Source organism: Aethalodelphis obliquidens, unplaced genomic scaffold, assembly GCF_003676395.1.
Source record: "Aethalodelphis obliquidens isolate GAN/ISIS:26980383/991018 unplaced genomic scaffold, ASM367639v1 scaffold15, whole genome shotgun sequence".
Classification (NCBI taxonomy): Eukaryota; Metazoa; Chordata; class Mammalia; order Artiodactyla; family Delphinidae; genus Aethalodelphis; species Aethalodelphis obliquidens.
Window position 1 is genome coordinate 8,585,034 of NW_020837959.1, and position 27,841 is coordinate 8,612,874.

The 27,841-nt window shown below is 42.3% G+C and overlaps 1 long non-coding RNA gene and 1 pseudogene across 1 annotated transcript in view; one reads left to right on the plus strand and one right to left on the minus strand.

The window, feature by feature from the left end:
* Positions 1-13,888, plus strand: part of LOC113625382 (uncharacterized) — an 84,301-nt gene extending 70,413 nt beyond the window's left edge. Inside the window, exons 4-6 of the long non-coding RNA XR_003434644.1 lie at positions 8,396-8,717; positions 11,524-11,651; positions 13,545-13,888. This is a non-coding gene — a long non-coding RNA (uncharacterized LOC113625382). The remainder of the gene's footprint in view (positions 1-8,395; positions 8,718-11,523; positions 11,652-13,544) is intronic.
* A 12,783-nt stretch (positions 13,889-26,671) lies between these two features.
* LOC113625293 (40S ribosomal protein S6 pseudogene) lies at positions 26,672-27,397 on the minus strand (annotated as a pseudogene).
* Between the last annotated feature and the right edge of the window lie 444 nt (positions 27,398-27,841).

Sequence of the window (27,841 nt, forward strand, 5' to 3'; positions counted from 1 at the left end):
ATTAAAGTTGGTGATATTTAGATAGTTAATACATATGGCACAGTATTAAGTTACCCTTTCTACTCCAATCACATGGCAGTAATGCATACACTACAAAAACCAGAAACCAAAGTTACATATCTAGGTTCAAAAATCAAGATTGATATTTTCATGAACCAGAAATAGAATAGAAACTTTCAACAAAGGTGGAGGTGAAAGCCACAGTGAGGCTCAGATAGGGCAGAAGCAGCTGGGGGTTTGGTTCTTGAGGTGTAATGGGATCTGGAGGTCAGGAGCTGGGATGGGACTCCCTGTCTTGTCAATGGACTCTAAAACACCATTGTTCCTGCTGCCCCCTGGGACCTGGGAAGTTATGAGCTTAGGAAAAGAAAGGATAAAGGCAGCCATGGCATGATCAAGTACTGCCTTGGGGATTGGATGTACAGTATGCTGAGTATCACTGAAGCTTGTGAGTACCAGCAATGCCATCAGTTCTGGTCTGGACTGTGATTCTGGGAAGTGCTGGATAGAGGCAACCACTAGGGAGAGTGAGGGAGAATAGGAAAGCGAGAGAAACAAAAAATCTAAAGAGAAATCTTCTTATGCACCTTCTAAAAGCCAAAATTCCAACACACATTCAAATCACATGCTAAGAAACACCACTAAGAAAATCAACCACCAGAATGTGAATTCAATCCATCTTATATTTACTTGCTAGAACAACCTGACAGAGACTTTAATGTATGCTTAAGATGCTTGAGCAGAGAAACAAGAACACAACTCACATCGAGCACGAACAAGAAATCATGAACCCAAGACATAAAGTAATAAGGAATCGATATTTCTGTGTTAGAATTTCCAGGAAAAGAGAATTGAGAGAATGGCAAAGAATAAATATCTGAAGAGGTAATGACTGAGAATTTTGGACTTGAAGAGTCTCCACTGCTTAGAATGCAGGGTCAATAAAGATAAATCCACCCATAAGCACACCATGGAGAAACTGCAGATCATCCAAGAGAACGAGAAAAATCTTAAGAGTTACCCGAGAGTACAAATTTACCGTGTGCCAGGTGCTGTGGAAGCCTCAATGCACCATGTTCTGAGAGCACAGCACTTCTAAATGAGAATAATTATAAAAAGAAAATAATACAAGAATCAAAGACAGAAAAATAATTTAAAAGATAGAAATTATAATAGATGTATAGTTAAAAGACAGCACTTACAAGTTATTGTGAAGAATAGCTTAAAATGAAAATACATTTTATGATTTCACAAATGAGTCCAATTTTAGATATTCAAGCATAACACTGGGGAGTGTATGGGGTTAAGGAAGTCTTCTTGCTCATGGCTTGCTGGTTAACTTGTTCATTATCTATAATTCCAGTGTGGATGGAAGTGGTGGAGAGGAGGTAAGAGGAGGTGTTGGCCTTGGCAAAACCTCACAGGATTTTACTCAGCCGCATTTTGTGAAAGTGGTCCAAACCTGTACCACGTGCTCAGGTCCCTAAAGCCAGTGTTTTTAAAGAAACGCCCACAAAAGCCCTTTTTGCAGGTAGCACCATGTTTCTCCCTTCTTTTTTAAACGTGACAAAAATGAATGGTCAATTTAGGAAAAATTAAGTTCCCAGAGTTGTGATTATGTGTGTGTTCATGCAGGTTCCATGTTAGAGAGAGAAAGAGAGAGGAATAAGAGAGGACAGAGAGAGGGGGACATAAAATTAATGTAGATGGTCTGAATTTTTAAACTTTCAATGGTTGGTCTCACATAGACAAAGCTGAAATCCTCTGGAGACTTGGAAACAGATTTTCTAACACTCCTAGAAGCTGGCCAAATTTCTCATGAATTGGCTGGCTAAGTGCCAGAATTAATATCGCAGGCGTGCATGATATAGATTTGCAAACATTTTTTAAATCAATAGAACTATTAATCCTCAAATACATTAGATTCAGACCAGTGGTCCACTCTGCTTTTGGTTGAATGCCGTTCTGATTTTGTATGTTTGAGACAAATATTCTTCATCTGCAGACATTGACATTTAATAGGTTGGAGAGACGTGGTGCTTGAGAATGGACTCTGGTACAAAGACATTTGTTCAGTGATGAGTACTCAGATTTCAAGGAACGACAAACAATTTATTTAGAATATCATCGGGCATCCTCTGGGCTTACCAATTAGAAAAAGGTGGAAAATTAGTCGCAATTAATCTAAACATCAAACTTGGTACTGTATTCAAAACCTACCATTCCTTCTGAATCTATCTTCTTTGATCAATCTTTCATGTCTATACACTTTGTCTTTAGAGATGGATGCCCTTGGTCTCATGGGCACTTGTCACGGGTCTCCTTTATCTGGTGGGTGCATTAGCAGGAAGGCCGAGCTTTCAGTGCTCCGCGAAAACCAAGGGAAAAAAAAAAGGTCTCCTCTGCATGGACCAATCAGAAAAAAGGCACCCCTTCTAGGCTGACCAGTCAGAAAAAGCATAGCCTCTGGTCTGACCAATTAGAAAAAGGCACTACCTCTGGAGGGCAAATTAGAAAAAGGCAGCCCCTAGGGGGGAACCAATTAGAAGATGTCCTTCCTAGTCTAGGCTGATGCCCGGGGTACTGGCTTGACAAACGGAGCCCAGCTTGCATTTTAGTCCTGAATTACACCCCCTGGGTTAGCTGCCTTTGAACTTGCAATGTCTGGAATTAAACGACCATGTTTTGCTGCAAGTAGAGGTATTTTTTTCCTCTATCGTAGGAAATAAAACTGAAACATTATTGATGGATTTTCTATTCAATTTTGTTTTTTTCTCCCAGATTTTGGTGCCTGCTGTTGCTAATATTCATACTGTAATAAAGATGATATGACTATTATCGGAAAAGTATATTTAGTAACTTTAAGCTTCCTGTAACAGTATTTCATATGGCTCTGCCTTGAATATCAGGACTTCCAGCCTTCAATTACCTAAACACATTTGAAAATCTCACTTAAAAGTATTGCCTTAATGGAATTATAGTAAACACAATTTACTAATGGAACTTTAAAATAAAGACATCCAAACACTTGGGAATGCCTATATAAAACACATGCTAATTTAAAAAGCTAGAAACAAACAAAAATATCCTAATGTGTATCAGAGCTTGAGAAATATCTGTTGATTAAGAGAAAGTGGTTGATATTGAGGTTACAGTATAACTTTTGTATTTTTTTTCTGATTTTATCCTAATCGTAAATTCTTTAAATATAACCTAAAATATTGGTCTTGATGTGCTTGACTAATTACTTATGTATTGTTTATTGCCATGTTTATTTTTTAAAAACAAAGTCAATGTTAAGTAGTAATTATCTTGAACCTTTATACCTGTGTGTATTCTATTATTTATGTCATTCAAACAAGTAATAAAGTAAAATGCAGTATTGTCCAGATGCCAGTAATACGTTAAACCAAATCAGTTTCCAAACACAATATTTTAAACCTTTTTCACACCTGTTTGGACAGTAATTCAATTATGTGCACTTAAATCTACAATATTGTAAATGTTCATGAGGCTGTCTGTTGACATGAACAAAGAAATGGGACTTTCTTCCCATAATATAATCGTCAGAATCTAAGTTTACATGGAAATTCAGGACATGAATTATTAGCTAGGCATACATCTGAGATTATTAGGGTGCTGTAGTTAAGTGACTTAAATAGCCTTAATTTTTGACCTCTGGAAATTTATGATCCAACAGACTTGTGCCATTTATTTTTTGGAATGTAAATTCTCTCTGACTTGGCATTTTTCTTTATTTACTTTGTAACCTAAATGTTAGAACATATGACACATTTTTTTGAATTGCAATTTTCACATTAATTCTGATAAATTGCTTTATGAATGACATATTTTAACTTAATGACAGGAAATTTTGGTTTACAAGCAAAATAATTCCATACATTTTCTTATGTGAGCATTGAATTTGATTTTATAAACCACTTTTTTGAGGAAATATGAGAAATAAGCCCAACAAAGTCACTTTCGTTCAATTCAAAGTAAAATGTGCTACAGATTCAACTTGATTTTCTCTAAAAAAAGAAGGTCTGAATCTAATGTATTTGAGGATTAATAGTTCTATTGATTTAAAAAATATTTGCAAATCTATATCATGCACGCCTGCTGATATTAAGATTGTTGGGTGGGGTGCTCAGCAAACATTTATAGGAGGGAATACTGTTTACATGTTTAACAGTGTGTAATAAAACATGTGGATACTGAATTGAAGGTTGCATTATGACACCAGATGTTTAGGTATTATTAAGTTTACCATCCCAAACTCAAAGGGAATTGTTTATCAATGAGGTACCAGGTACCCGGAATCTAGGCAGAGAAAACAATGTATCCATCTGAAATCAGTAAGGAAAACTGAAACCATCTGATATATTAGACTTTCAAAGCGTTTTAATATGGGAGCTGGGGACTTGGAGCTAATGGAAAAGCTGAGAATGAGGGATGTACCTCTTCTCTTCAGGCACATATTCAATACTGTTATTCTTGTTCTGCAGTTATCTACATTTTATGAAGTGAACTATTGTTCAGGACAAATAATATTCTGAATTTTGAAATACACAAATCTCTGCCCAAATGAGAAAGTTTAGTGGACAAATTTCTCCTGTAAATTTAAAATGGTACCCTCAAAGTTGTCTTATTCAATAGTTATAGAGATTAAGGACCAGATTCCACATAGAGAAGATGTAGTTTCTCCTTAGAACATTTCAAATCATGGATGACAATGCTTTTCAACTGAGGGCATACTTCCCTAGAATAAGGCATAACAAAATTTGGGATTAGTGGGAGAAAGTAGAGTGTTGTTTGAAGTAGTTGTATAAAGTTACCATTGCTTTGATTTGGTTTTAGTAAAGATGTTTAATTCATATTGAATTTAAATCACATTAAAGAAGGTTTAATATGTGTATCAATAGAAAGCATGGGTTATAAATGTCCAGAGACTTTGATACAATGGGCCAGGCTGCACAGGTCCTCAAATTGTTTAGGGCCAATTCTACTTGTATAAAGTGAACTCCTACCTGCCTCAGAGGATGCAAAGAAGGGTCCTCTGGACTCTTACCGGGCTGTACAGGAAATTAGGGCTGTACTGTCAGGCATATCTGTGTGGACTGAGATAAAGTTCCTGTAGGTGAGAAACGAAGCCTTGTGGCATTTTGCCAAGAGAAGCTCATATTTCTGAGGACTCAGGGGTTTCACCTGCTTTGGCCTGTATCTGTTGGCTGGTTCCTCACAGTTTTATTGTTATACTCACCAGCATAACAGGAACAAAGAGGAGGGTTTTTTCTTATATTTCTTTCTAGCCGTGAGGGGGCTCTTAAGAGGTGATAATTAATTCTCCCTCTTCCCTCCACTTCTGAGTTCAGATTCAGTTCAGAAACATGGTCACACAAGTTAGAAAGATGGAAATAAAAATACTAGTTTTATTACTGATAAGGTTGCTTTGGGGAATGAAATTGAACGTGTGGGCAAAAACTGGTTTCTCTGACCATTTCCCCCACATCTGAATATTGCACTGGCTGCGCAAGGAAGAGTTTGGATCTGGAGAGCAGAGGCACATTTACCCAGAACCCCTGCCTTCCCTCTGCAACCCTGTCTTGGTTTGAGTTTCCACAGAGAACGAAGATTCTAATACAAGTAGTTTATTTATGAAAGAACACAGCAGATGAGCAAGGGATGTATGGTGTAAGGAAGGGGAGAGGGCCAATGATGTGTTAAGCCAACTCTCCTGGTGAGAGACTGTGTCTTAATTCCACAGGAAAACTTTGGGAAAGAATATAAAACTCATGCCTCATCATTATCCCTCCCAAGGGGTAAGGGAGCTGGGTGTTTGGTAATGGAGGAATTCTCCTAGGGTGTGCTAATTCTGTAAGTGCCTGGGCACAGGGGACTTCTGTGGTTTGAAAAAATTCCTCAGGTTCAAAGATGGAGATACTGGAAGGTGAAAGCCAACCAGAGCACACTGATGTGATAGAATGAAAGGGGTGTACATGGGCACGGATGATGGCGGTTACAAGACCCCATAAAGAGTTCAGAGGCAGATCAGTCTCCAGGCCTGCTTCTAGAAGACGGGCTGTGGGCTTCCAGGCTGACCCAATGCTTCCTGCAACGAGGAGCTGAAGCAGAGCAGTCTGAAAATATTTTGTAGGCAGGCAGATCCAAAGAGACAGGGAGAGAGAGAGAGACAGGGAGGAGGCTGGATCACTTAAGTCGTTCCATTTTCATTGAGAGGTTGGGAGGTGGCAGAGAGAGGGACTGCAGTTCCCTTTCCAGACTGTCCCCTCCAGGAGGGAGGAGCAGAGGTTGTACACCAGGAGCCAATGGAGGAACACGGAGAGAAGAAGAAAGCGGTACTACTGAGTAGTTCAGTGACGTGAAATGGAGAATTTGTCCTTAAAACATGATAATAATTGTTAACATCAACAACAGGGAAGGAATAAGCGTGCAAATCACAAAAGGCACCACCTTTTCGAAAAAGGTTTCCACGGTAAAGACACTGAGATCCTTGTCTACGCATTGGTCTTCTTTTTCCTTTTCTGACCAACTCTTCTTCCAATCACTTTTCCCTCTGTCTTTCTTCTCCTTTATTGTCATGATCATAAGCTCTGAACTGTCACAGGCTACATCCGATGGGCAGGGAGCAGGGCAGAGGGGACAAGGGGAAGTAAGATCTGACAATGGGACGTTTGCACTGCTGGTGAGGATAAGCAAGAGTGGCTTGTAAGAGGCAGCTAAGAGATCAGTAGCTGCGACAGTGATTGGAAAGGAGAGTGGCAGCCTGTGAATCAATCCACAGGTTATATGTGATGTACTTGTGTTCTTTATCCTTTTAATATAAGTAAATAAGCCAAATATTTAGGTGTATTGTTACTAATACCAGACCAGTCGATAAGACAGTAGGGAGGATAAGCTGCTGTAACAAAGTCACACAAAAATACAGTGGCTCAAACAAAATAAAAGTTTCTTTTTCTGTCATCTAACAGAACAGAGGCAGGTGGCCAATCCGGGATAGGCTGGCTGCTCTGTCCATGGTCCTGGGTTTCTCCTATCTCGGTACTTCATTCCTGGAGTGTGTTCCTGTCCGTGCTCTCAGAGCCGCTCACACCATCCCTTTCAGCTCATAAGAAAGAGAAAAGAGAGAAGTGGAAGTCGAGCAGCTTCCTTTGGAGAATGTGACCCGGAAGTTGAACACGGCACTTCTGCTCACAGCTCATTGGTCAGAATCTAGTCACATGACCCTACTGAACTGCAAGGGAGCTGGGAATTAGTGTCTGTTTGGATATCCATGTACCTTTCCAAAAGTGTGGCGGGGGGTGGGATTTTATGGCTAAAAGGAAGAATGAAGTAGAAAAGTAACTTGGGGACAATTAGAAAAAGCATGGTAAGTTAGTTGCAAAGATTTTTGGTGACTAATCTCATGAATTTATATGTCCTATATTAAAATAAAATGTATATTTTATTGTGTTATGGTCATTACACTTACCTTTAGGTTTGCTTACTCTAATATGCTGAATGTAAATTTAATTTTTAAGTGAACTTGATTGTAAGTACTGGGTTTATTTTACTTGAGCCTTATGACAACACAGTCTTAAGATTTTTTTTCTCTACCTATATATACTACAGATGTTACTGTCAATTTTACAGTTACCATGAGATTTTCCTTATTTTCTTTAGTGCAAAAGCTTACATTTACTTTCTAATAATTTCCGTTTTTATCATCTATTATTGATTTGAATGTAGCATGGCAAAGGGTAAGTAAATATTTTGATGTCTTCCAAAACAAAACTTAACGGTCTGAACTCAGATTGGTGTGAGTATCTTTGGATCATCCCTAAACTGGAGGCAAACCACCCTTGGTCTTCTTTATCGTGTAACTGGAAATCTGGTTTAATTTTATGAATTAGCATGCACCATGGAGTCTTGTACAGTTACTTTCACAGGGTAAATGCTCAATAAATATTGGTTGAATAATTAAACTGGGTTACTCAGAGCTCATTAGAAATGATAACTCCCTTGGAACAAAGGTGACCTGAATCAGTGTTAGGCCATCTTTTTCAGACAAAAGTACTTGGTATTTTTTGTTTGTTTAATAATGTGATTTATAGCCTATCTAATGTAAATAAATAATGTGTCAATAAATATAGAAAAAAACTATAGAAATTTCATTCATTGTAAGAAAAGATTTCTCCTTCCTTTAAATAGCATAAAAGAAGAGAAGCAACCAACACAGTGCCTGACGTAATAGATTCTCTGTAAATAGTAGTCACAATTAATTACCTTTTATGTTGTTCCTTAGGTCACAGGACAAAGAAGTAATAAGTTTTCCACCAATACAAAACAAATCATAGCTTTCTGGCAGTCATTCAATCATTCTCTATTTTAATAGGGATCAAATTCACTGTCACAACGTAGAGAAGAGAGTCCAATTTGGAAATGCAAGAAGAGCTCATTTGAGAAATACTCTGTCTACACAAACTTAGCATATGGAAAGATACAATAGTTACCGAACAGATCCCCAGATTTTACTTGTGAAATACCCCAGGGAACTCAGCAAGCTTTTACAGAACCTTCGAGCTGTGTGAGTTCAGAAGACCTTGCTGGAGAATATTTTTTATCCAACTGTCTCTCTGGCATATGTCCAGTGGTACTATATTGGGATATTCTGGAACCCCTGATAGGACACCAGAATGTTATAAAAGCAGCATGTGGTAAGTGACCCTGATTGATTGATATCAAAAATTCTTTCCTAATGAATTGGCAATGCTATTCCATTTTACCTCTCTCAAAAAAGAATCCCGCTCTTCAATTTCTTTTTTAGCCTGATTCTAAGTCATTTGACGTTAAATCTGTGGACTTTTATTATTCTCTCTTTCCTTACTTCCCAAACTTGATTGAGGCTGCAATTAATCTTAGTAATTTCTTTAAGCTGTATGACATGATGCCTTAGGCACATTGAGGACATCCATATTTAACTTTCAAGTTTCTTAACTTTCATAAAATTTGCTTGTGTTAAAATCCTCTTCCATCTTGCTTAAAATCAACTGACATTTCCCCAAAGGGTTCAAGATATTGGATACAAATTTTGGCATCTCAAAATTCCTCCTAAATATTAGAAAACACTAGCAGTGGGAAAGTTGTTTATTACATTTTCATATTTTGATAACTGATAATTAAGAAGTTAATTTTCTTTAAAAGCAGTCCTCAACAACATAGATCTACATCTATTTGTTTATAAGATAGTTTGTTATTCCATGCAGTAGAGGTAGTAGTTTTAATTTTTTTTTTTTTTTTTTTTTGCGGCACACGGGCCTCTCACTGCTGTGGCCTCTCCCATTGCGGAGCACAGGCTCCGGACGCGCAGGCTCAGCGGCCACGGCTCACGGGCCCAGCCGCTCCGCGGCATGTGGGATCCTCCCAGACCGGGGCACGAACCCGTGTCGCCTGCATCGGCAGGTGGACTCTCAACCACAGCGCCACCAGGGAAGCCCTAGTAGTTTTAATATTTTGAAATTAAGATGGAACTTCTAAATATATTTTAAAAAATTAAACATTTTATGTCAATTTTCCCATAAAAGTGGAAATAAACTGGCATAATGTTAATTCATTTGCCTAACAGCAGTGAGAGTGGTCAATTTTACTTTTCCAAAATGCTCATCTCACAAATATGAAATGCTAACATTTATTAATTTTGACTAGCAGGTACACTGGAGTTTGTTATATTATTCTTTGAAATAGTTTGTACTATTTTGTACATTGTATTTTTTCCTAAATAAGAGAAATCAATAGCTTTGCCCTAAATCTTTTGATTTTCTGGGAAATTAGGGAGTTGGGGTGCATCTTGATGAAAGAGAGATTTTGTCCATTTTGTTAGGTTAGATCGTAGTGGCCGGTGACAAGGTTGTATATTAGTGTAGCTAAGTGAACGGGGGTGAACTCAGTGTTAGTTCAATTAATGGGTGCAGAAACAGGCAATGAATTAGCGTGTGAATCAAGCAGAGTGCTTTCTGTACCAAAACAATATTTGAAGGTAATAGGTTGTCTGTCTAGAAAAGGCATAAATGTTCTCATTGACATATGACCCTCCTCAGCAAAGAAGAGTTTGTCGCCCCGATTTTAGTGCTTGCCCTTTGAACAGTACTTGTTTCTGCAAGTGCATATTTGTCATATGCCTAGTGTATATTTTTCAAACAGTGCTTTAAGTAGGATTCAAATAATAAGTAAAGGAACTTGAGTTGTCCTTAATGTTTTAGATGCTGTAGATGCGGCTTTTGAAAATGTAAGGTGGAACTAATTTTGGCCAAGGAGTGTGGTACTAAACTACCGTTTCTATTTAAACCCCTGCCTCCCCTCCACCCTGTGTATTTTTTAAGGTTTACTAATTATAATTAATTTTCCTTTTCGAAATTCACTTTTAAGAGAAGGCTCTGCTAGCTGGCTGCAAGAGCAAGCAGCAAGCCTAATCATGCGGGGCGGAGGAGGGAGAGGGTCAAATAGTGGGGCTGTGGCTGGGTGCTAGTGGTGGGGGACTTCGAGAGGGGAACCGGCGGAGAGACTGCAGTGACACTGCCCTCCCCGGGCGGGTGGAAGCATCTCACTGGTGACGGGTCTGAAAGCACGTGGCTACGTCATGGAAAGCCAGTCTTTTCAATGCAAACTTCAACCCCTCCTCCTCCCCCTAATGCCGGTAACTCACATCCAAGGCTGGGCGAGGAATCCGGAGGGGAGATTTTCCTCATGCTCACCGTTGTTGGAAACTGGGAGAGAGAGAGAGGAAGGCGGCAGGGGATCCGAGGCGCTCTCTACCTACTACCAGCCTGACCAGGGGAGGGGTCACCTAGATTTGCATCTTTTCTTCGTGGTGGTTGAGAACTGCAGGTTCAATCCGATCCCCCTGAGCACTGGCGCTTGATTATAAAAAAAAAAAAAATCGACACTGGGAGAAGGGAGGCTGTGTCTTCGGCTGTCAGACTCGGAGGTGGTATTGGTGTGTGTATGTGTGCTGGTGGTTTTTTTTTTTTTTTTTTTCTTTTTTCTTTCTTTCTTTCTTTCCTTTTTTTTTTTCCCTTTCCTTCTCTCCTAGGGACTACACAATGGCAGTCTTCTCTCAGTGAGATGAATCCTGCTTTGACTCCTGCAGACTCACCCAGCCTCATAGCGATCAACTAAAAGGCTATGGTTTTCTCTTTGGGGATCTTTTGTGCATTACTGTTCTCCCTGATTAGTTCTGGTCTCAGTTGGGATTTCTTTGCTTTTTTGTTTGGCTTCATGCTGAAAAAGGATTTTTTTGCCAACCCTTTGGTAATAATCCAGTGGTGATCAAGGGGATAAATCATTCACCCTGGCCGAAAAAAAACAATCTCTGAGAAGTCTCAAAGAAATATACCACGTGAGGGGAAAAAACTGGGAGAAGATCCGGAATATTATCGTTTTTCCTATGGTAAAACCGGTGCCCCTCTTCAGGAGAACTGATTTCAAATTATTATTATGCAACCACAAGGATCTCTTCTTTCTCAGGGTGTCTAAGCTGCTGGATTGCTTTTCGCCCAAATCAATGTGGTTTCTTTGGAACATTTTCAGCAAAGGAACGCATATGCTGCAGTGTCTTTGTGGCAAGAGTCTTAAGAAAAACAAGAACCCAACTGGTAAGCAAAACATGCATCATGTTATGTTTTTCCTCATAATAACCTGTCTGTTGCTCATTGAGCTAGATCTGCAGTTCGGCTATGCAGGAAGGCAGGGGAAACAGAGAAGGACCAGGACGGTGTTGTGTATAGAGGTGTTGCGTGGATAAACAAGTAACAGCTGGGTCGGCGTCTGTGAGCCCCAAATCATTACCAGCATCTCTTGGCTGTGACACAATCCATCACTAGGAGGGAGGAGGAAACTTTTTTTTTTCCTTTTCTTTTTTTGGAATGTATCTGGTTGACGATGTTTGGTGGAATATTGAAGGGTTTATGGCTTAAGGTTTGGCCCGAGGCAGTTGAAGCTTCGGTAGTTGCCAGGAGAAAGAACCACGAGCTCCCCTGACTCGTGCTGCAGGTCCGGGGACGTAGCTCGGTGCCGAGAACCTGCTCTAGACTTTCTGAGTAGCTTGCACAATATTCGCCACCCCATCACCTTCACCGAAGGAAAGAGGCCCCCTCCGTCGCGGCCCCGCTCCTCCGTCAGCCCCCGCCTCCCGCCCCCGTCTAGCTCCGCGTGCCGAAGTATGAACTCCTTCCCCCGTCTGCCTCCGACACTCCTGCTCTGGGAAAACTTGAGCAGGGCTCATGCCGGGAGGGAACCCCAGATGGAGCAGACAAGCCCGGTCTCTCTAGTATATGTAATTTAAACCTCCCTTTTAAAAAGCAGTGTCCTAGCCCGGCGTCTGGGTCCCCCGGGTGGGATGAGCCTGGCCCCGGGTCCCTGCTTCAGCCTCCTGGTGATCGTGCGCCCCCATTCCAAAAGGCTCCAACCGGGAAACTTGCAGTACATTACATAAGAAATGCAAATGCAGGTGATTCGGGGAGTCGGGTCCCCGGGATTCACTTCCCGCTATCTCAGTCTGAGGCATTTAGGGGCGGCCGCGGAGCTGTGGGCGAGCAACCTCGGGGAGGCCAGGCCGGAGGGCTGCGTGGCGGAGGCGGCGCACGGGCGAGGAGGCTGGGCGCAGCGGGTCCGGGAGCCGCGCGCGCCGGCGGCAGGGGGTGTGTGGTGTCCCCCGGTTCGCTTCAGGCCGGGGAGGGACCCGGGCTGGGTGTTCCATGTCTGGGGCCCTGTTGGGGGCGGGGCCCTGGCCGTCCTGCAGTGGCAGCCCGGGTGTCCGAGGCTCCTGACGCTGGCACTGCGGTGTAGTAGATCACGGCTCCTCGCGGGCGCCCTGACACCCCGAGCTCCACCAGGGGCCGCGCTGGCACCCGGAGCCCCAGCGGCCGGGCAGCAAGTGGCTGCCGCCTCCCTGCCTCCGAAGCTGCCTAATGCAGCCTAGTTGGGCGGCGCGCTCCCAGTGAGCTGCCGCCTGCGGGTGCCGGGGAGGAGGAGGAGGAGGAGGGGGGAAGGGGGAGGAGGAGGAGGGAGGGGAGGGGAGGGAGGAGGAAGGGGAGGAAAGAGGGGGAGGGAGGGAGGAGGAGGGGAGGGAGGAGGAGGAGGGAGGGGAGGGGAGGGGAGGGAAGAGGGGGAGGGAGGGGAAGGGGAGGGGAGGGGAGGAGGGGGAGGAGGTGTGGGTGGGCGGGGATGGAGGCGGTGGGTGTGGATGCTGAGCACCCCCTGCAGCCCCCTGTGCTGCGGCAGAAGGGAAAGTGCAAGTTCTGAGACCCTCCGGAAGGGCAGATGCTCGCGTGCTGGCGGACGCCTGGCAGTTGCCGTCAGCTGGGACCTTCGGATGGCTGTTGAGTCTGTGGGCGCGGTGCTGCAGCGGGCCCCGTGCCTCCGTCCTGGAGTTCTCATCCCTGGTTTCTAGCTCTCCCCGCTTTCTTCCCGTCCCCCTCTTCTTCCCCCCAACCCGACCCCCACCTCCTCCATCCCCGGTCCTTTGACCCTTCTCTCTCTTAACTTAGCGTTTAGCAGCTCTGAGATGATCCCACCATCCTGAGAGCTACCCAACGAGAAAGCAGTGTGGTCACCTTACCAACCACGTCTCCAGTTGGGCTGTCAGGTGTACCCTAACCCCGCATCAAGCCCAGCACTTGCTGATGCCTTGGTCATAGCTAGATCTGCAACACTACCATCTCAAGTTCACGCGAAGACCCTTTTGGCAAGACTTCCTAAAGTGGGACAAGCCAAGGGCTGCGGTGGGGTTCCTCCCTCACACAGTAAAACTACTGGTTTTTGAAACCTTCTTGTGTTCTTCTTTGAAAAGATTTAGCTCCCTCTGAGACAGGACTACTAGAAAAGCATTTCTTTAGACTTGGCCATTTGTTTAGGGATCTTGAAGTCAGTCCCTCCATAGTACTGGAGAGTGGGCAATAATTCAGCATGGAACAGTAAGTTTCCTTACTGCCTTTGATAATGTCTTTTTTTTTGTAAACAGTTTTACTGGAAACACTAAGTTTCACCGATACACGATTCAAGATCTTTTTATTACACCTCCCCCACCCCACCCACTTTCATCTCTCTGGAATAAAGTAGATTTTTTTTTTTTTCCTTCCGAGGCATTTGGAAGGTGTCAAACAAATGACGACTTATTTTTAGAGCAATTTATTTTGCAGCTTATGAATGCTAAAGTACTCGGGGGTGAATTGATGGGTTAACTCAAACTCTGTCTAACAACGGCTCCAACTACTCCACTAGGATAGTTTAAGTCCTAGATTGCCAGGGGTGAGAATTCCAACCTTGGAGTTGGAGCATTTTGTAAATTATTTTTTAAATGGGACATTAATGTGTCACACTATGTATCTCACCTTCTAAAAGTTTTGCCGTTTGAGCTTAAACCATCCTGTGCCTAGCCATTCTCTTTCAGGATTGTAGTTGGTAAATTCCATTCTCCTTCTGCTATTAACATGAAGCCTAAAATCATTTGCAGGTTTTTGATCCCAAGATAGCAGTATAACTAAGAAGTTAATTGGGTAATTGAAATAAAACAAAGACTAAAATCCTCGTAACTGTTAAAACCAAAAAGAACAGATTGACTACTACCTATTACGTTATCTTAAATCTAAAACGAGGACAATTAACTGGTTTCAGACTAAGAAGCTTGTCAGAATACCTGCACGTACCAGTAGTAGGACCATGAATTTGGTGTAACGACTTCTTATTAGATGAATTTTTCTTCCCAATCTTTGTAAGTTATAAAATGATTTACTGATTATTCCCACTGCTTTAAGTTGTCAACAAGTACAGGCAGTTCGGTCAGGGGTTCCTGAAAGGAATTTCAGAGTACTGCTATATAATCAGGTTGGTGTAGAAATAAGCAAATGATAGAGTCATGAACTTAAGGGCAAAGTTACTCATCTACCCAAAAGTTCTTAATTCATGTTTAAATAAGAGGTGTTAATTAAGTAGGTTTTTTTTTCGTTGTTTCTATGTAAAAGTTAACTGGAAAAGAGCATGAAGAATATATTTGCACAATATATGCTTTTTAAAATAAATTGCAATAGCTTAGAAATCCTGGATAGAAAGTAAATTTACTGTCTTCATAAACATGTCCAATATCTCACAATACAACTATTATCAGAGAACACACACACACACACACACACACGTGCGCTTCATGTCCTACCTTCCCTTATTTTCCCAGTAGAGGAATAGCTATATGTTTATAATAGATGTTACCTTCTTCAACTGTCACTGCATGAGTTATGCAAGGTGACTGTATTTTAGGCAGATCATTAAATAGGGAATACTGAGTCCAACGCACTTACTTTGCCTGGAGGAGGGCTTGATATGTTTCTTTAAATTAGTACTGAGAGTTTGGACTGACCGACATGTGTCACAGGCCAGTTTGGGAAATAATCTAGGTCGCTGAAATCTGAGCAATGGCTGCTAAGGAAATAAATATGGTTGGAAAAAAGAAGTCCACAATAGGGGACTTCCCTGGTGGCGCAGTGGTTAAGATTCCGTGCTCCCAATGCAGGGGGCCAGGGTTGGGGAACTAGATCGCACATGCATGCCGCAACTAGGAGTTTGCATGCCACAACTAACTAAGGAGCCCGCCTACCACAACTAAGGCCCAGGGCAATCAAATAAATAAATAAATATTAAAAAAAAAAGTCCACACTAAAGATAAATATGAAGGTCGTATCATGGATGTCGCTTCAGATACATAATGTCCAACAGGCAAAGGAAGCCACAGACCCTCAAATATATACAGCTACTCACACATACAAACTTCCACGGCTTGATAGGATTTTGGAAAGCAGAGATTTTAAGAAAAATTGTAACCAGATGTAATTTTATTGGGTACCAGCGTTTGTGGCAAGGAGGGTACGAAGCGGATGCCCTAGACCTAGTTCTGCAGAGCACATTTAGAAAATCCCACAAACTCATGGCCCTGAGTGTTTCCTCTTTTGAACTGTCTCCGTCTCTGCCATGAAACTTTGAGATGAAACAAGCAGGGCTTGGTAGAATTCACTGTCACTTTCTATTTCCTACTTTTTTTGGGTGTCTTCCAGCCCTGCTTTTGCCTTTGACTAAGCTGTTTTAGGTGCCAAAAACATCTGGTGTGCCACTGTTACTCATTTAAATATATGTTATTCTTTTAAAGCTACTTGCTTTACATCTAGGGGCGGTCATGGCTTTGAGAAGTGAGAAAATAGGAAGAGGGAGAAGAAAAAGGAGTAAAGCATTTTTCACCCCTTCTCCTCTGCCTGCCGACTCATCTTGGGTTCCTGTAGAGCTGGGTGAGCTACAAATGGGCCATACATAACCTGTGCATTTCTAAACACTGAGCATATGTAAAATGGAGACATCAAATTCAGACTGCATGGCTGGAACACCAAACAGATGTAAGGTCCTTCTCTTTCTAGTATGCTTGCCTTCAGCGTGGGATTCCATGTAATATGAGTTGGCCTTGGATTCCATCTAGGAAGCTTCATTACTGAAGTAGCATAATGAGTTTTGCAGGCAGTAGCACTTCCTGAACCAAAGGATGACATGTTAGGTAGGCTTCCAAGTATTGATTTGTTGGGAGTGTCGACTGTTTTGTTTTATGTTTGTTTTAATTTATATCCAAGTTAACGAGTGTGAAATCCAATCAGTGATCATGTAAACTTGGTTTTAACAGTGGAGATCACTTTAGTTGTACCCATATCCAGCCTGTTCTCATCTTAGGCAGCCTCCCTGAGAACATCCGTTCAAATGATGCATTGCTTTCAGAAGGTGCTAAAGCTAATTCTATAGTTCATATTTCCTACGCGGAGCCACTCCTTTAAAAATGTTCAAACCCAGTCTTCCATGTTTTAGCAACACAAACACTGAGGACTTTTGTGAAGTGTTTTTATACATATTGTAACAAGGACAACCACCAAAGGTTTTGCTCCTTTGTACATTTTGGCATCATAACTCACTCAATTGACTCATAAGCTTTCTATAAATATGTAGATGTCTCAAAATGGAAGCATTTATTCAAGATAGTTTCTTACGGTTTATGGGGAAACAGTTGGGATGTTTGAACAGTATATTTGAAGCTCCTCTACTAAGTTTTAAATGAGACATTGCATCGTGTGTATATTCTTAATAAAACCTTTGAGCCCAACTTAGTACCACCTCCAGGAGGGACAGTGGGCCAGGGAAATACCAGCAGACACGTCTATCTGCCTGGTGCCATAGTCTGTGTGGTGTTTCTTAGGGTTTTAGATTGTGTACTGTGTACTACATTTAGTTATAAGAGTTGAACTTGAGCACAGAACGGCAGGGAATTGTCTGAGGGCGACTTCTCAGTTCCTCCATATGCCTCCAGAGATGCACTAACTTTTTTTTTTTTGCTATTCTGCTTTTGAAGGACCAAGTATGTCTTGATGTTCTCCCTGTGTATTTCTCTGGTTGGTACAAACTAATTTTCTGCTTTGGCCGGAAGTAAAAGGTAGGATGATGAAGGGAAGAGGAGTTGAAAGGAGGAATCCTTAGGGCTTTCCTAAACATGAAAGCAAAAATGGAGGCATAGCGCAGACATGTTTTACAGGGAACACTGACGTTTTTGTTTATCTAACCTACTAACACCATCGAAGAAAGTCACCTAACAATTGTTGAGCACTGTTGCCTTTATCGCTGTCCCCTGTCAAAAACTCAGGTTATGACAAGTCTCAGGTTTTCAATACATTTGTATTAAATGAACTAACGGTGAAAAATAGCGTTTTCTGAGAAAGTTAACTGTGGGACTGTAGCTGCCACTGTCATACAATTTACTTGGTGAAGTTCACTTAACGCCTACTCCTTTCCAGCAGTGCCAACCAAGAATTTGGCTTCTAAATGGTAAAACCAACAAGGAAAAACAGCTGTTAGTGGCCTTCTTTCTCTTCATGCTCCGCGCCAGCGCATCCTGAAACATGGTTTGCAAACATTCCCCTGGGCTCAGGCCTTCCTCAAACACACAAGCGCATTCACCCCTCCTGGCCCGCTCACCCTTTAAATAACAAGTGTTAGGACACCATTTGGTTCCCTCTGCCAGAGCCCCCCTTCATTTTCTTTTCTGATCTTTAATGTTCTCCAAAAGGAAGGCATTCCGAAAAACAGTGGAGTGAACTTGAATTGTTTCTCTCTTCCTGTCTGAACTCCTTTCTGTGAAGATGGTCACTGGGCCCATCCGATGTGGCACGTTTCCGTTCTAGAGTGGACAGCACCTAAACAGCCTCGAGTTTCACTTGCTTTGAAAGGAGGTGCCCCCTCCCTTCCTATTTTGTTCCTTTCCGTTTTAAAGCAGTCATCTGCAAACTTGGTGGCGCCCTGCTTTCCCAAAACCACACTCAGCTACTCAGCTTCCGCCCTCCGGAGCCACCGTCAAAGGCGGACGCACGACTGGGGCAGAGCCCCGCTCACCAGAGCAGCAAGCGGGACGTGGACTGTTTTCTGCTAGCCACGAGCCGGCCACCTCTGCGGCTCGGATCTGCTTCCAGGAGTCGGGCCCCTCGGGGATCTGGCCGGAGCCGGGCTCGGAGTCTGCCTAATGGAGCCCCGAAGAGAGGAGGCGCAAAGGCGACGCGTCGCCTTCCTCCGCTGTGACCCGCGGCCAGAACTCCTGGGACCGGCCAACCTGCGCTCCACGCCTCGGGGCGTCTGGGGCTCTGCGGCGCAATGCGGCGGAAGCGGCCCGTCCGAGCCGCCGTAGCGCGGGAGGTATCCGTTGCCACAGGGATGACCTCTGACCCTGGAGCGCCTCTGGCGGCTCGGAGGCCGGCGCAGCCGTTGCTATGGAAACCACGTGGCCGGAAGCCGCGGGGTGGGCGAGACGGGGTGCGCGGGCCGCGCCGGGTGTTGACGCGGCGCACCTTGGCGGGCACCGGGCCGGCGACCTCGCGCGCGCCTCAGTGCGTGCCCGGGCTGAAGGGCGAAGGAAGAGTTTGGTTCCAGCCCACAGGTGGCCGCCTCCCCGCGACGCACTGCAGGGTTTAGAGGAAAAGGGACGGGGCGGTAGGAAGGAGCTAGGTAGGTGGCGGATGCGCCCAAGTTCCGGACTGGGAGAGCATGAGTCCAGCCCGCACTAGCTACTGGGAGGCCGAGGAGGGCTCCTGAAATTCTCTGGGCCTCAGTTTCTTCGACTGCAGTGCAAGGGCATTGATTAGAATAATCTCAGGTCGGCCCCCGCTCTCATGTTCCAAGCGTCTCGTAACTTTCCACCCGATCTGGATTCTGAATGAACTTCTCCCTCTTCCCTGTACCTCTCCTGGACTGTGTTGAGTATATTTAAGTTGTAGTTTAAACCCGAGGCTATCGGAGATGGAAAGCCAGCTGCGGGCTCATGACCGACCTTGCAGAGGTGTGGCAACTCCTTGCCGGTGCAGAGGTGACTTTTCCAAGAGCCGGTTTTGAGTGGTAGGGAAAGCACAGTACACAGCTTTGAGCCCTGGAAGAAGACACGCGTTGTATTTTACTGGTGACACCACCAAGAGCTCTTGATGCATTTTACAGAGTTGTGTGGTTGGTGCTGAAACAGATGGCATTCTTTTGTATCTGTTGTATTCCCCAGATGTCTTTTCCTGCAGTCTCAACATTTTTTGGAGAGGACTCGACCTACCTTGGCTTGTTTTTCCTTCTGTTATCTTGGACTGTTGGGAAGAATCACAAGCATTTTCACATCTGAAAACCCACACACACAACTTCACTGTATATTTAGAAGTTGAAAAAGACTATTTTGAGGGTATGATAAGGCAAGCTCACTAGTTTATAAAAGAACAGCTAGATCCAAATTGTGTTTCGGCGGATGGAGTAGGTTAAGGTTACCTGCTCAGATGGCTTTACACTTTTTAAAGACATTTTGTTGGCCTAGTTTCCAAATAGTCTTTTAACCTTTTTTTGTTCCCCTTATGATAAGAATTACCTCCCTGAAGTTTGCTTTTCGAAGAACTGGCCATCAGTTTCTCAAGAAGACTGGGTAGAATATTCACATCTCAAGGCACAGGGAAAGAAAGTAAGTGCCTCCAGGAAGGACTTTTGTTTCCTAAACCCAGAATTTTATAGTATGTGCCAGCATAGGGGAGGTTTTGGGATTGGTATAAAGGATAGATGGGCTTTGAATTGCTTCAGTAGCTGCATTTGTGTTCTTACAAAGACTCAGTTCCCGAGACAGGGATAGTTGTTTTTAATTCTTCAAAGAATTGAGTTGCAACCTTTATGACATCAAAGGGCTGATCACCCATCCAACTACATTATCTTCTGTTTGCATCTTTAGATCTGGGAGAAGGTCTTCAACAAATATGGAAATAAAAAGATTTCTGTGTTCTAGATTTAGAGCTTTTTGTTTTGGAAGGTCTTTCCTTCTGGGTATACATAGTTTCACTTAGGTTAGGGGAGGAGGCCTCAAAAAACGTTCCTTTCAGGCTCTGAATATCAGCTTCCAGTCTGGCCAACTTCTCACAGTAGAGCTACTTAAAAAAAAAGTGTTTTTTGTTTTCAAATATCTTGTCAGGTTTCAGCTGAGACAAACAGTAAATATTCCTGGCAGTACTGGACAACCTGTTGGACTCAAGAGGTGTCCCCAAAGAATGGGCAAAAGATCCTACCCTCCCAAGATGCAGAGCCACATCCAAAGGTAGCCAAAGAAAGACTTAGTTCCCCTGAGCACTGCCAACGATCAGTAGGACACTAGCTGCAAGTGGAGTGCAATCCACACTTCTGTCCGGCCGTATTTTGAGGGCCCTCAGCCTGACGGTTCCCAGGCCAAGTTCTCAAGACCCAAAATGAGACAAGCAAGAAGGCAATAGCTGTCCCTGGGAGAGAAAGGATCCACAACCAGTGCATCTTGGAAAGGAAGGAACAGCGTGAGATTTTCCCTTCCTCTCTCAACTGGGCACTACAGACAGAGATGCAGGAGAGCTGACTCTGGTAAGAATTCTCTGGCATCTGCCAGTTTTCTTAGGCTCCAGAGCAAGTGGGGTTTAAAGTAGAGTGTAGCTCTGGCATCTACCTGAATTTGGCAAGGTTTTTCACTAATTTTAACTTGAGTTTCCTATTGACTGCTTAAGAGAATAACTGGTAGTGGTTTACTGGTTTCCTGGAGAATCCCTTGGAGTCCCATGAACTCTGAGAGGGGCGCATTTGGGGGCCACCCTTCAAAGGTAGGTGTGGGCGCATCTGTACTGTCACTAATTTGTTTATGGTCTTGTAGTTTCTTCAGAGTGGAAGGGCAATTCAGATAGAGGACGAACAGACTGTGAGCACTGTGATGGCGGATAGCGGGAGTAGTAGAAGTCACTACTTAGTGTCTTCTGTTTTAGGTGCCTCTTGTGTCCTTAATTTTTCATTAGCCATTTGCAGTGAATCTTTCAGTAAAGCTGTTTTGGAATCTTGAAGCCTTTTGGTCAGCTTTACCCTTTAGATAATCATTATGGCAACAGTGTGGAAAATACCTTTGCGTGGAGCGGGATTGAAGGTAAGAAAGGCCACAGAGGAGGTGGTAAGGTCAAAAATAAGGCAGTGACAGTGGCTGGAGAGGAAGTGGAGTCCCTCTATCTCAGTGGCCACTTTGAATTTGGGAAGGGAAAAGAGGGAGGTGTCTAGGATGTTCTGACCACAGGTGTTTGATTTGGACCGTTCCTTTTTTTTTTTTTTTTTTTTTTAATGCGTGGACCGTTCCTTTTGATGCCGCCGAGCCACTGACCATTTGCCAGTAGACCACTCCTGTCTCCTCAAAGCACAGAGCAAAAACCTGACTCTCTCCAGACTGTTTGTATTCGAGGGGCTTTGGCAACTTTTAATAGCAAGTAGAAAACTTTGACAAGTTTCTCCTTCTAGATCATAATTTAAATAGGCAGTTCTAGGAGAATTGCTCTGGGATAAACGGTTTGTTTTGACTCCAAAGCTGAAAGTCCTTAGGGATAAAAAAAAAATGCCTTACAATAAAGATAAGTCCAAGGTTTTTTTGTTTTTTGTTTTAAATGATATACAGTTCTTTGTTGATAGTCAGTGATTTGTGTGCAATACTTTGTTCCATTTGAGGAGTCAAATAATACAATTAAAAGCCAATTTTTCAGATTATTCAGGTCTGGCAAGAAAAGAGAAGGAAGTGTGAACTTTATTGAAATTACGTATGTAAGTTTGTGCACCTGCTTCTTGGGTAGCAATGAATGTAGTTGTAATTAAAATGCCTTTTTCCCCCTGTAACATTTTGTTGTCTGCACAATTACAGTGGATCACTGAAGTGTGTGGTAGCTAGCCTCTTCTGTAATGCTGCCTCTTACTTAGATAAAGTGTAGTTTGGGACGGATTGAAATCTCTATTCTTTCCACTTCCTGTGTGGAGCACGTGGCATACTACTGTCGTACTTTAAAAAAAGAAGAAATGTGAAAATAAGAAGGCTCAAAGACTAAAACATTGTAGGGTTTCTGTTTTTTTCTTAAACAGCCACTTATTTCAGAGTCTGAAACTCATGTTTTTTGGTTGTTTCTGTTGTACCGCAGGTGTTATTGCTTGTAAGCAAAGAAAGGGCTCTGTTTGCTAGGAGACCTGAGTCACTTTCCGAATTAAACACGCAGCAGTTACCATCATTCTGCCGCAACATTTTCTTAATTATTTTTTCTTTTACATTTAAACTTTCTACTCATATGCCAATTAAGTGACATAAAATTCCTCATACATTAGATATATAATAATAGATATAAAATATTGGAAATATGTTTTAATAGAATGGATACTAAATGTTAGAAATATTTTAATGGTACAGTAACAAATTAAAAAATAAATTTGAAAAATATAGAAATTTAGGGGATCATGATTGTTTATTATTTATTTTATCTTTCCTAATTATATTTCCTTTTAAAATCTTGGGAATCATCTTAAAGAACACAGTGCTCAGGTGGTTCTGGTCCATCTGTGGCACACGTGCCTTTTCATGGGAACGTGAACCCCTGATGTGCGCGCTGAAGTTGGGAGTGTGGCCTGATCTGCAGAGCTGTGGAGTCCTGCTTCTCTGTTTTCCATCACTGAGGATTGCCCCCCTTTGTCCCGCTCTCCTTGTATTTGTACTGTCATACTCGAGATTTTGTCCTTTCACATCTTTCCTTTAGTTGTGTCTTTTGAAAGGTTTGTCATCAATTTAACTCTTCAGGCAAGGCTGGGATTAGTATTCAATTGGCTTTTCAACTTTTACATGTATTACATTAGGGGAAAAAGGCAAAAAATTCTAACAATACAGTTGTCAGACAGTAAATGAGACACATCTGTGTGAACTAGAGACACCCAAAGCAGCATTTATTTGACTCTTTCTGTGCTTCAGATAACATGTTAAAAACACTGTGATGTGGATCTATTGCTTTAATAGGTTATATAATTAAATAATTTGGGGATATTATTATAATTATTCTACCTTATAGTCCCACTAATGAATGCCTTTAAACTTACTAGATTTTGAAAGACTTATTACTCTTCTACTTGAACAGAAATATCCTGAATTATTCTGAATCCTGTATTAGTATTTATGCTCTAAGTAATAATAAAAAACTAGCTTTATAGGATGCTTTCTATGTACTAGATACTTTATCTATATTACCTAATTTAGACCTCAAAAACCATATGTAGGAACTTTTCTTATATTTATCTGAAAAAGAATGACGCCCAGGCGTGAAGAAGTTAAGGAATTTGCCTGATGGCACCCAGCCAGTGGTTGGAACCCAAGCAGTCTTCCTCCAGAGACATCCTCTTAAATTCCTGTATTGCAGCTACCGCCCTAAAGACTGTGTTCAAAGCGTATATGTGAAAGTGGCTGGTGTTGTCTCAGTGTTTCTGTGAATCATTATATCCTGAAACTAAAGGGGAATGCAACATATTCAGTGTTTGCAACATGTTCAGATATTTAGAATTTGTAATGCTTTTTTATTGAGCGTAATTTACATACATTAAAATGCACAGCTCTTAACTGTAGAGTTTGATGTCTTTTGACTATTGTGTGTATCCTTGTGCCAGACACCCCATTTAAGATATAGAATATTCTCATCACCCAGAAACCTCATTCTCAGTTCGATTCAGTTCCCACCCGTGCCTTCTGTGAGAGGCAGCCACCGTTCTGCTCTCTGACTTTACCTTAGCCTGTACTAGAGCCTCAGATCATCAGATCCTGGAGTCCTCATGCCCTTGAGTTTGCTCTTTTCACTCCACACGTTGTTTTTGAGATCCACCTATACCATCGCACGTGAGATGTGTAGACTTCCATGCGGTAACTTCTGTTGTCTTTTGTAAACTAGAAACTCCTAATTGAACACACCCACTTTTAGTTAACATCCAAAAGTTGCCCGAAACTACAAACGGTTCGCAAGCCTACCTGGCCCAGTTACAGAGATGCTGGCTGAGGACGGAGGCTCCTGGGTCAGAGATAAAGGACAGTATCACTCAGGGCACAACAGGCGCCCCGTTCTTGTTTCCCTTGTCCTAACATCTCCCAGGGGCAGTGCTGAGTAGCCGAGGTGGATGCCTGCACACAGTGGATTTGTGTCACAGCTGAGGACCTCTGAGTTTAGGAAATCCCCCTTCTTTTTTAAGGAATGTCTTTCAAAAGTGCCCAACCTTTGCCCAGCAGGGAGCCATGGTCTTTATTATCCTGGGGTGGGGGGAATCGCCCTCTAACCTGGAAGCACTATCTTTAGAGTGCAAGGTTGTCTGCAATGCAGATATCCTCGTGAAGATAGTCTGAGTCAAAAGCTCTTAGGAGACAGAGCAGAAATCCCATGCATAAGTTGTTCTTTAAATCTGTTTCTGCACAGCAACCTTTTCTTCCCTTTCTGGTTTCTTCAGGACTGTCATTCTTGTTGTTCCAAAGATGCACTTAACATAGAGAAAAATTTATTTGGAAATTATCTAGAAAATGATCCTGAGGTTTTGAGAAGACAGACAATATACACAATCTATACAATAAACCTATTAGTATTTATTAAATAACTATTTGTGGTAAGTTCCATGTTAGTTACTGGGAGAGATTTAAAACATTCCATAAGGATTTGGTCTCTGGCCCCAAAGTACTTAAGTTCAGTGTACAGAGAACACCAGTAATGAGAGAGTCTTGAACGATGGACGGCCACGGGGTGTCTGTAGGAGACCCATCAAAGATGAGCCGGGAAGAAAGGGAAATCTTGTCGAGAAGTGTGACCTGAGCTGACTTTTGAAAGCGTGTTTCATTTGGCAGGAGAGATAAGTATATTCTTGAAAACGGGAGCAATGTGAGTGAAAGTCAAGGGCTGAAAGGTTCATGGTTGGGGATTTGGGGAATGTTAATGGAATCTTATGTTGGGGTATTAGAGGAATCATAATTTGGAGTCCAAAAGCCTGGAAGAGGAGTTAGACTGGATGTGGTAGAAATTAGTGAACTAGAGAATGTTTCTGGAGTGGGAAGACGGAACAACTTTGTTTGTAGCACCTAAGGTACTTGGGGCAGCAGTTAATTTCCCAGTAAGATGATGTTTTCTAGTGAAACATCGCTGGCCTGAAAATGTCACAGGCTCTTTGGCTACAGGGAAATTTCCAGCAATTTGAACCACAATTTCTTACACGGGAATCCTGATAAACTGCTCTGGCGCTAGCAGCAGATCTATGTTTGAGTAACCCTTGATGACCGCTGCTTAGTGGAGAGATGCATTAAGGAACAATTTGCTAAAAGCACAACTTTTGGAAATGGATTTTGATTTTCTGCTCCTTTCTGTTATCAAATTTGAATTGTGTTTTAGAGGGTCAGTATCTATTTCTCGGTTATCTTAACACTTAAGAATGCCACACAATTTATAAAATAATATTTTAAGGAATATCACTTGTTAAAACGAGAGCACTAATTCAATCCTCAATGGCCATTTAAACCTTACAAATACATAACTAGTAATGCTTTGTAAGCAGCAGTTTCAATTTTTTTGATTTAGAACTGGGATCCTTGTTAGAGATCCTAGTTTATAAGTTTATAAAATGCACATTTGTAGGGTCACAAGCATAATTCATACAAGTAAGGGAAGGGATTCATTTTAGGTGGTGATAACAGTTGTAGACACCCTGTGCTGGGAGCAAATTAGCAGCATAAACCTGAATTCTGTCATTTCGGTGGGTAGTGAGTGAGTGATTTAACAATTTTTTTTTTTGGGTGCCAATTAGTGTAAAGGCAATAGCTGCACAATGCAAAAGGTCTGAATGCTACAGAGTTAAGTAAAGGGTCTGAATGTTGTTGCATTAACATTGTTTTGAATAAAGAATTAAAATGTGCATCTAAAGATGCCACAGTCCAAGTTGCGTCCTACGGATTGCCACAGCTATACATACACTTGCTTACTCAGTGTTCTGGTGCCCGCTAATATTTGTGAGAACCTTCAGGAAAGGAAAGTAGGGTCATTCAACTCGCTCAGTGCATCATAATCTTACTCTCTTATTTTTATTACTCAAAGCAGGAGGAGTTACCTCTGTGAATCTTGGTAACAGTTTTTTGCCTAACTATGCTTTCGCTTTCTCTGTTACAATTTTAACATAAGACGGATCTTTGACCCTTTCTTTCTTGTATTCTTTTAAATTTATAATTGGTAGAAATACTTTTAAATATTATTGTGTATATATATATATATTTTCGTGATGTCTGATCTTATTTATTTGTTACTCTTAGAATATCTCATTTTTGACTGGACTCAGAAGTAGAAGCTCTCAGAGAGGACAGCCTCCGTCTCTTGGCAATCTGTTTCTGGCGTTTTTCTTTGTCCTCCTTCATTCTCTTGGCCAAAAGTTTAGCATATTCTGCAGCCTCTTTATTTTTCTTAGTACGCTGTTACTTCAGAGCAATACGCCAACGTTTGCGTTGCAGAACACGTGGAATAACAAGACGCTGAATCTTGGGTACTTTGGTCCTAGGTTTCTTACGTTCTTTGTTTAGGGGCTTTCTCACAACATACTGGCAGACATCATCTTCTTTAGAGAGACTGAAAACTTTGTGGATTCTGCTACCTCTTTTGGGCCCCAGGCGACGAGGCACAGTAATATTCGTGAGTCCAGGAATATACTTCTCCCCTTTTTTTATGATGACCAGATTGAGAATGCTCAGATTGGCCTCCACAATGCAACCCTGTACAGATTTGCGCTTTCTTTCTCCAGTCCTCCTTGGTCTGTAACAGGAATGCCCCTTACTCAGTAGCAGGCGGACTCATCCATGGGTCAAGACACCCTGCTTCATGGGGAAACGCTGTTTGTCACTTCCACCACTGATTTGGACCACATAACCCTTCCATTCTTCACCCAGAGCGTCGGCAGCAACTTCTGTGGCCACACGCTTCTCATAAAAGGTACGAATGAAGGTTTCTTCTTTGTTCATGCCAACATACACCTCCCATTTCATTACACAGAAACTTCACTCATTTTCCAGTTACTTGAACTGAAAAACACCCTAGGGTCCATGTGTGTAGGTTATCACCAGCACAATTTTCTATACCAAAAATAATGAAATCATAGTAAGGAATAAGAAAAGAAAAAATTCTATTTCCTTAGAATAAGGAAAGCTACCACAAATACATTCTTACTTTAAAGGTCATGGCCAAGCCCTGCTGCAGCCTCACGGGCCGTAATGAGCACCAACAAATGGTACGGTTCAGTGTGTCTGTGATGGTGTCTACTTCTGAGACCACCACTTGTGCATTGCATCTCTTGGAACAGTGCTGCACCTACCTGACCACATCAACCAATGTTAAGTGTAACTAGCACCATCCTTGTTAGAGGTCAGGTCAAACATGAAGAAACAATAGCCCAGGAAAAGGCCTTT